The sequence below is a fragment of the Epinephelus moara genome, chromosome 19 (assembly GCF_006386435.1).
Source record: "Epinephelus moara isolate mb chromosome 19, YSFRI_EMoa_1.0, whole genome shotgun sequence".
NCBI lineage: Eukaryota > Metazoa > Chordata > Actinopteri > Perciformes > Serranidae > Epinephelus > Epinephelus moara.
The window spans coordinates 9,572,508-9,580,842 of record NC_065524.1 but is presented as its reverse complement, the minus strand read 5'-3'; the positions used below and the strand labels follow the sequence as shown (position 1 = coordinate 9,580,842).

Genomic DNA, 8,335 nt, shown 5'->3' with positions numbered 1-8,335 from the left:
CATTGCATATGAGTATATAGTACCATCGCAAGTAGAAATCTGGACCAAAGAAATAAAATAAATAAACAAGCTGCACAAAAGCTTTTTTATGCTCATATTATCACCACCGTGGCTTTTATTTTTGACAGAGTGAGCCAAGCACATTAGAGCCCAATTCACAGTAGTCAGGTCTTTCCTCTTTTTTTCCCCTCCCTTCAAGTCAGCAGTAAAGCTCAAATCAGTATGCAAAGTGTCACAGTGGGGCGGCTCCTCACAGCAAAACATCCCGAGCTTTGCTGGAACTTTTGGACACCAAGCGCCGCCTCCAGATCCAAGAGAAAAGGCCCTCTGAAACAGATAGAGAGAGAATAAAAAAAAAAAAAAAGAAACAGAGAGTATATCACCAGAAAGGAGAAAGTCTGCTTCTCCCCACGCACTTCCATCCAGCAGACTCAATCTTGGCTACAGCACGGTCGACTTAACACCTAAATATAGAGCATGCCGGCTATTCATGTAGTGTTATTGCAACGCTAATGCCTACAATCGCGGATTTTGGAGGGCTAGCCGGCCTTATAGCGCGGCCGCCGGCTCCTGAATATGCATGGTGCCGAGCAGTGAGAAGAGAGCGCCAGGCGAGACACAGAGGATTTGATGTTCAATAAAAGAGAAAGCCTTTGACATGGAATACGAGCGGGGCCCAGCCTCAATATAAAAGAACCAGGAGGGGAATTAGATGGATGGAGAATTCCTTCAGAAATACAGACAGAAGAGAGACAGAAAAGAGAGTTATGAGAAAGGAAAGGGGATATTTGAGTGTTTCTGAGTGTGTGCGTTGCAGTACGTGAGCAAGTGACAGAAAAGCAAGAGCGACGTACACACACACACGCTTCCTTTTTTGGTGGAAGCATTCCTCTCTGCGCCCTCTTTGACAGAGTATGGATAATACAAACCTATGATACATCATACGGAAGTCATTGAGAAGTCTCACTGCAGCTTCTCTTCTGCAACTCTTTAAAAAGCACTCTCACACGCCTCCCACCAACTTTCTCCAAGCTTTACGTGGCTTTTAAAGATTACCTTTAAAATCACTGAGTCACTTAACAGGCTCTTTAAATTAGACAAGGCCTATGGGTCAGCCTCATTACAGATGCCATTAGCAACCATGCACTAAGGCTGTACAAGGAAATAGTTGTTTAAGGGCTGCTAAGTGATAGTGGGTAATCCTCATAAAGATGAATGCTAACCAAATGGCCTAAATGAGACATTTCCTTGGTGGTGTTACACTGTCTATGAGAAGAATTTTGTTTGGTAGGAGGTGATATTAATCATATCAATTGTAGCACACAGGTGTAATCAAAGACATGAAAACCCTGTCAGGGCTTTAGTAGTATGCATCTCTGTGTGCTCCTGTTTCATCTGCATCATGCAGGGTGTAATACTGAAATGCCAATCTAAAAGAGAAAAGTACAGAGGAATGGTGACAACCTTTAATAATTAGCTAAATTAACCCTTTGCTAAGTAAGGCAATTTGATCGCAGACTGGCCAATCATAGCGTAGTATCCGCCAGCTCTGATAAAGGTCCGACAGCTACATGGCTGTGCTCCATGGACTCTCATGCAGTCGTTTCAGATTTCCTTCTCCAGTGTCACCATGTTTAGTTATGTTACATTGTATGCTCTCCATTGTCAGCCAGGAATGATTTGGCTTTGATCTGTGGTGGGTATACCTTTTAATCCTTCAGGTATACAAAGTAAAGTATAAAGGCAATTATGTAATCTATGCTGCTTGTGTCGCAGCTGCAGCTTGTTTATGCATATGTCTTGGTAAATACATATTTTCAAAGTACATCACAAGCTTTACAGCTCACATACCGACTGCTTTCGAGCACAAAACATAATCGAAGATGGTGGAAAGATTAAAAGACTGACAGAGAACCATGGAAATGGGGACAACAGACCCTGGGGCTGGGGTTGAAGGGAAATGTTGTATTACAAGAATCATTCGTACCTGGAAGAGAAAGGGTCCGCATCATAGTCTCATTTAGTGGGTATAACAAAATATCTTGACTGTGTATTGTCAATCAGTCTACACAATACGTGTACAATTACAGCCTGACCCAACAAGCCAATGCCAGGAACAAAAATTAGCATTGGGTGGGACAGTTGGTTTTATTGTGTGCAATGTGTAGTTGTGGAAGTCAATTGACATAGCATCAAGGACATGTCATAATGTCCCAACAACCCAACAAAAAGAACAGTGAGCCTGAATTTTGAGCTTTCTCTTGCCTGGTTTGGCAAGAAGGTGTTTTATGATGTTGACCTAGTGGAGCACAGATCACTCTTCAAAGTATCCTCATACAATGGTTTGTATGATATCTTACGGAAATGCACTTGACAGCTCGTATGATATTCTACAAATATAACATAATTAGTTACTACATTGAGCTGTTAATGTAAAATTACATACTTAAAGGGATAGTGCACCCAAAAATGAAAATTCAGCCATTATCTACTTACCCATATGCCGAGGGAGGCTCAGGTGAAGTTTTACTGTGCATTCACACCAAAAGCGTCATGAGCGTCATAAGCGGCTGGCAGCCATTCATTTTCAATATACGCTTGCTACAGAGGGCGTCAGGGGCGTCGGCTGCAGCGAGCGGCACAATGCCAGCGACCAGAGCGTCAAGTAGAAGTTGAGAGAAGCTGAACTTTATGCAAATGAGCAGCGCCGCTGCCGAAGCAGCAGCCAATTGCAGACCGGGATTCGGGTACGGAGGTCTGGGCTCTCCCGGAGCTGTACGAGCCGGTGAAATTCACCGTGGAGTTGCCGGGTTTGCAGGACTCTGTGGACCCAGACGGCCCGACGGCTCCGGGCCCTGTGTTTCCTCAGCAAATACGCCGATGCAGTACAAAGGAGGCTTCCGAAAGTGCGATTAATGAGCTCCCGCTTATTTACCACCAATTACATTTCTCAGTGGTCCTACGTGCCAACAGGAGAGTAAAATCATAATTATAAAGGACTCATAAAGGCTATATTGACTGTGTTTATTAGCGTTATTTTAATTGTGCAATGAAAGTCATGGATAATACAAAGTGAAGACATAAATGATATATTTGTTCATCCTTGTAAAGTGAACAGCCGTGCCAGCCTGGATGGACATATCTGCAGCAGCCGGCCCCGCCCCTTTGGCCGCTGCAAGCACCTGCTGGAGCTGCTGCCAGGCAGCGCGATGCCAGCGACCTGAGCGACCGCTGGCGCTCATGACGCTTTTGTTGTGAATGCACAGTTAGAGTCCTCACATCCCTTGCGGAGATCCAAGGGAAGAGGCGGTAGCAACACAACTCCTTGTGCTTATACTTTACGCGCTTACGGCGCCCCAGATTCAAACGTCCAAAAACACATAATTGCGAGACCAGCGAAAGCACGTGAACACACATGAACGCATGCCCATGTCTCACAGTCTCGCACAAGTGCGCACACGTGAGCGCGGTGTACAGAGAGGCAGTTAGAGCTACAGGCTACAATGAGGCTAAAAACAGAGTTCAAATGACGTTTTTCCAAACAACTTTTTATGTCGGGGGGTTGAATTTTCATTTTTGGGTGCACTATCCCTTTAACCTAAAGTTAGGGAAGTTAGGTTTAGATAGGTGTAGTTATTGTTATTAGGTTTTGGAAAAGAAACATGGGGCTCTAGTTTCCTAGCGCGGCGCAGGGTGGCAAACCCCGTTTGGCAGACCGAGGTGCGCTGAGATGGGTGTGGCAGCGCAGCAGGGGGAGGTGTTGACAGATCCAGCTTGGGGCAGTGACAGTTTCGTGCCAAAAGGCTTCGCCGAAGGTGCGCTAAAAGCTCGCCAGCTGAAACCAGGTCTACTGTCAACGCAGGGGGAGTGCAGCTGGTGTAAGTGGACGTTTGGCTGACCAGCGGACAGTGCGCACACATCACCAAAACCTCACAGGCAGGTTTCCAGAATATCAGGCACATTAACGATGCAATAAATAGCCACAAAACCACTATTCAATGCAACTATCTGCAATCAGCACATAAATGTATCTCTATATCGACTGTCCCGTCACATCTGATGTCAGATCAAAGGGGATTGGCACCGTTTGGCACGTTTGGCACGCGTAATGGAAACCCAACCTGATTTGATTAACACAGCTGCAAACTAATGAGTTCACATCCCTCTCAGCCAACCACAAACAGCCACAGCATCAGATAGGGAGTATATATTCAGCATCTGTCATCTTAGAAAAGTCAAAAGAAAAGAAACAGAGTGAGACTGCGAGAGAGAAAGAGAGAGCGCGCGCGCACGAGAGAAACGCAACATTGATTTACAATTGTGGTGACCTCCTCCCAGGCTACCTTTGCATCATCAGCCCGTGGAGGTCTGCTCGCAGTTCCGTATATTCGGACACTGCGAGCTTGGACCTCCCGGACCAAAACATCAGTTTCCTCCTGGGAGAAGTTTGGCCGTCTGACGCTGCTGCTCTCTTCTGCCATGGCGAATTGAGTAAACTCTCATTACGCCTTCGCGCGGCGCATTTAAGGGCGAGGAGAGGGGCTCATTTGATTGGTGTGATGTGTGTAAAACCCACTCCACGCCTTCTCTCCTCCCTCTTTCCGACTTGCGCCGGTAGGAGGGACGGAGGTGGGATAGAGGAGTAGCTGCGCCAGCGCGCACGGTGTGCCAAACTTGCAAAATCCACCTGGCCACACCCAGTTGGCGAAGCGCAGGTGCGCTGCGCCTCCGCCTTGCCTGGTCTGCGAAACTAGAGGCCACAGTGATAATGTACCTTGAAATGACTCAAAGTTCAAATGGTTCCCAACTCAGGTCTCCTGGGGAAGTCAATTTTTTTGTAGCCCTATCAACCCAACCCACATCCGTCTTTACTCTTTACTCCCATGAGCACATTGGTCATGTAACTACAGTCTTCCTACATTACTTTTTCTATGAAACTGTACAAACAATGCATGGGAACAGGCTGTGCTCTTCCCACCGAACAAACTGAAATTCTGCTGATCATCATGTAGTCTGTGAAACACGGCAAGGTCCAATGTATAGTCTGCCTACTCACGGTAATAAGTTATGACTCTAAGCTCTGACACAGTGACCAAATGACAAAATGATTGTGTGGTCTGGTAATGGCATAACAGCTACATTGATGGTTAAAATGCTTCATAGTCAAACATTGTGACACAAGTAAAACTAAAATAGAAGGAAGCTGCATGTTTGAGTGAGGGGGATAATGGTTCATGTTAGGATGAAACCGATGCTAAATAATGCACATAGGACAACATATAACTTAGTCACACAAGTTGATGCAGTAACAGCATTGACATTCATGCTCAGCCGTACATACACACTGTATAATGCACAGTCACGGATGCAGAAAGAGACATCTTCTCCGGCCTGTTGGGGATGCCATGCGTGTGCTTTGGTTGGGGCAAGTTCCATATTAAGTGTGTTTTCCATTGCAATTAAGGCTTTGGCCTGATCCCTTTTGACACAGTAATTGTTATTTCAAACACAGATTAATAAATCATGGATATCTAGTTAAGAATTAAAATAGGTCTCCACCACCGCTGCAGCCCGGGCTAACCTCCACAGCCCAGTCTCTGCATGTGCGCACACACACACACACACACACACACACACAGCATCTCTATGTGCTTTCGTATGCACCTTTACATGGACAAACATATACATACTGCATAAACTGAGTGCATACATGTTGACAGTACACACATATGTACATAGAGTTCATGCAAACATTCTATACAGACATACAGATGTCCCTTTTTATTCATTTGTGAGTTTGCACATATTCCTGACACTGTTTTCATTCACATTCCTGTCTATGGATTAATTCCAATTACTTCGAAATGGGAAGTATGTTAACTTAATGCTAATTATCAAAAATTTCCATAATGGCATCAGACTTGAATGTCAAATCAAGCAACAGAGAACATTTATAATACTAAGTTTTGGACCAAATCCCTTTAAATACAGTGACGAAAATGAATTTCAGTGATGCAGAAATTGTGTGAATACCAAGATAAAGGACGCAGCAAATGCAAAGGAATTGTACTGTGAAGAAAAACAAATGGAGCGAAGAGGTCTCACAACAGGTGAACAATGTTTAATCAATACAAAAATAAGTTTTATTTTGATTTGATTTATACCATTTTGGTAAAAAAAAAAAAAGTGCACAGCAGCCAGCCAAAGCTGCATTAAGGCCACATAGGGAGGTCTGCAAACAGCTGATGTGCACATCAGTGCCGTGTCACTGAAGATGTGTTGGTCTCTGGATTTGTTCCAGATGGACACAGCAACATCATGGCTAAAAATGTTCACAGAGTCAGACAGAGCAGACCACATCAGATGACCAGGAGGCAAACGCAATAGGCCAATCCCAGGTCTCTACCAGCAAGATAATGTTGATTGGCCAGTACTAAAAATAGCATAAGCAAACAGTTTACACTGAGAGATACAGAAATAGATAAATTACATGTTACGTGTCTAATGTAGGTTTGTACTGTATAAGCTTGCTCACAATTTTGTGAATGCATACATATGGTGGTTCTACACATGCTTTCTCATACAGTAAAGTGCTTTAGCACCCATGCATAAGACTGTATCTATACAGTATATATGCACATTTCAAAGACACATATTGTCTTTATCCATACATACATACACACAAAAATTAAGTTTCGCTAATGTGAGGTTAAATATTTGTCATCTCAATTATGCTTTTTTACAACCAATCACATGACAGTCCATTAGGAATGGATAACTCACTTTACAAAAAATGCACTGTAAAAAAATAGGGTTTTTTTAATTGAGGAAGGTCAACTGACCCAAATTATGAGACTGCAAGCATTTCACACAGCGGGAATGAGATATATTGACAATATACAAGATTTTTGTTTATTTTTGTTTAATTTACTTTTCTACATAAACAGTGTTTTTGCCCCATTTCCACACTGTTTTGTTTTGTGTCCGTGTTTTATGTATGGTTTACGGAGTATGCCCCTAGTGTTTAGTGAATGGAAATGCATCTCTTCATGGATGGATAAAAATGCCACTGCAGAAATGGCAGAAAAGTTGTTTTTGAGTGCTTTCCACCATCCAATCTTGTGGAATTTGCGACCAGTAATGCATGGTGACAAATCAGTGGGGAGGTTGGCCTGGCAGGTATATAGCCAGTTTTGTAATATTTTGTTAAAAGACGTATGATTCAGTATGCACACACTTTATATGTTTCACAGCTGGCATGCTACTAATGTCAGCTAACTAAACATGCCATCAAACTTTTCACCTAGGACAAAAAAATGTATAAATAAGCTGTGATATTTGCAGTACATTAGCTACTTTGTTTTTATGCAGTTGTTATGATTATGGGGTATTATGTTGTCATATACTTGTAACATTTTCCTTGATGCTGACGACATTATTTTGCTGTCAGAAATTGATAAAGATCTACAAACAATACTGATGTGATGTGATGGAGCCTAAAATGGGGACTTCGTAACCAAAAAGTATGTAATTACAATAAAAAAATAAAAACAATCCACTTGTAATATAGGTCATCTACATATTCCAAACCAACCCGGTCTCATTTCGAAGTTGTAGAATACCAGCGCTTGGACAGTGACACCGACCAACAAAGCAGTCCTTTTACATTGACGTGATACCCAGCCAGTCTAACGGTACCAAGGGGACCAGGGGGAAGCACAACCAGACAACAACATAAGTTAAGGGGGTGAAAAGTCTGAGTTGACTTTCACCCATAAAGCCGGTGTATAAATGTAGAGCTAATTTTTTTTTTTTAAAACCTAACCACATGCTTTTGTTGCCTAGACCTAACCATATGCTTGTGTGGTTGAAGGAAAAAAACATGTCAATTCGCAGTGTGTATCGACATAGTACGTTTATTTTAGACTATTGAAACTGTATGCAAACTGTACACTGTACACTGTACACTGTAGCATTTTTTTCAAAACACACAATGCATGTAACAGGCTGAAGTTGACATGGTGTCAACAACAAACATACCTACTTTGCAAGTCACATGTTGACGTGGAAAGTCGTCCAAGCGTCGATATGAGACGGGGTCAGAGTGAGAATGTGTTGTCCAAACTCAATTAAATATGTGTATGTTCTGTTTTAGATCATGTGTGATGAAAGAGGGTTACAAAAAGTTTTTAAAAAATGAACATGTCTAAAATCGGGCAATTCAATTATTTTTGGGACTACATTAATATGACTATATTAATATGGCATTGGTAGTAGACATGGGGTGGGACTTGTTAAGTAAGGTTTAAGGCCAGCATGGGGAGCCTGTGGAATA

General features: G+C 42.8%; 1 long non-coding RNA gene across 1 annotated transcript in view; it reads right to left on the bottom strand.

The window, feature by feature from the left end:
- Positions 1-229: 229 nt before the first annotated feature.
- Positions 230-8,335, bottom strand: part of LOC126406598 (uncharacterized) — a 298,656-nt gene continuing 290,550 nt past the window's right edge. The window contains exon 6 of the long non-coding RNA XR_007571725.1: positions 230-327. This is a non-coding gene — a long non-coding RNA (uncharacterized LOC126406598). The remainder of the gene's footprint in view (positions 328-8,335) is intronic.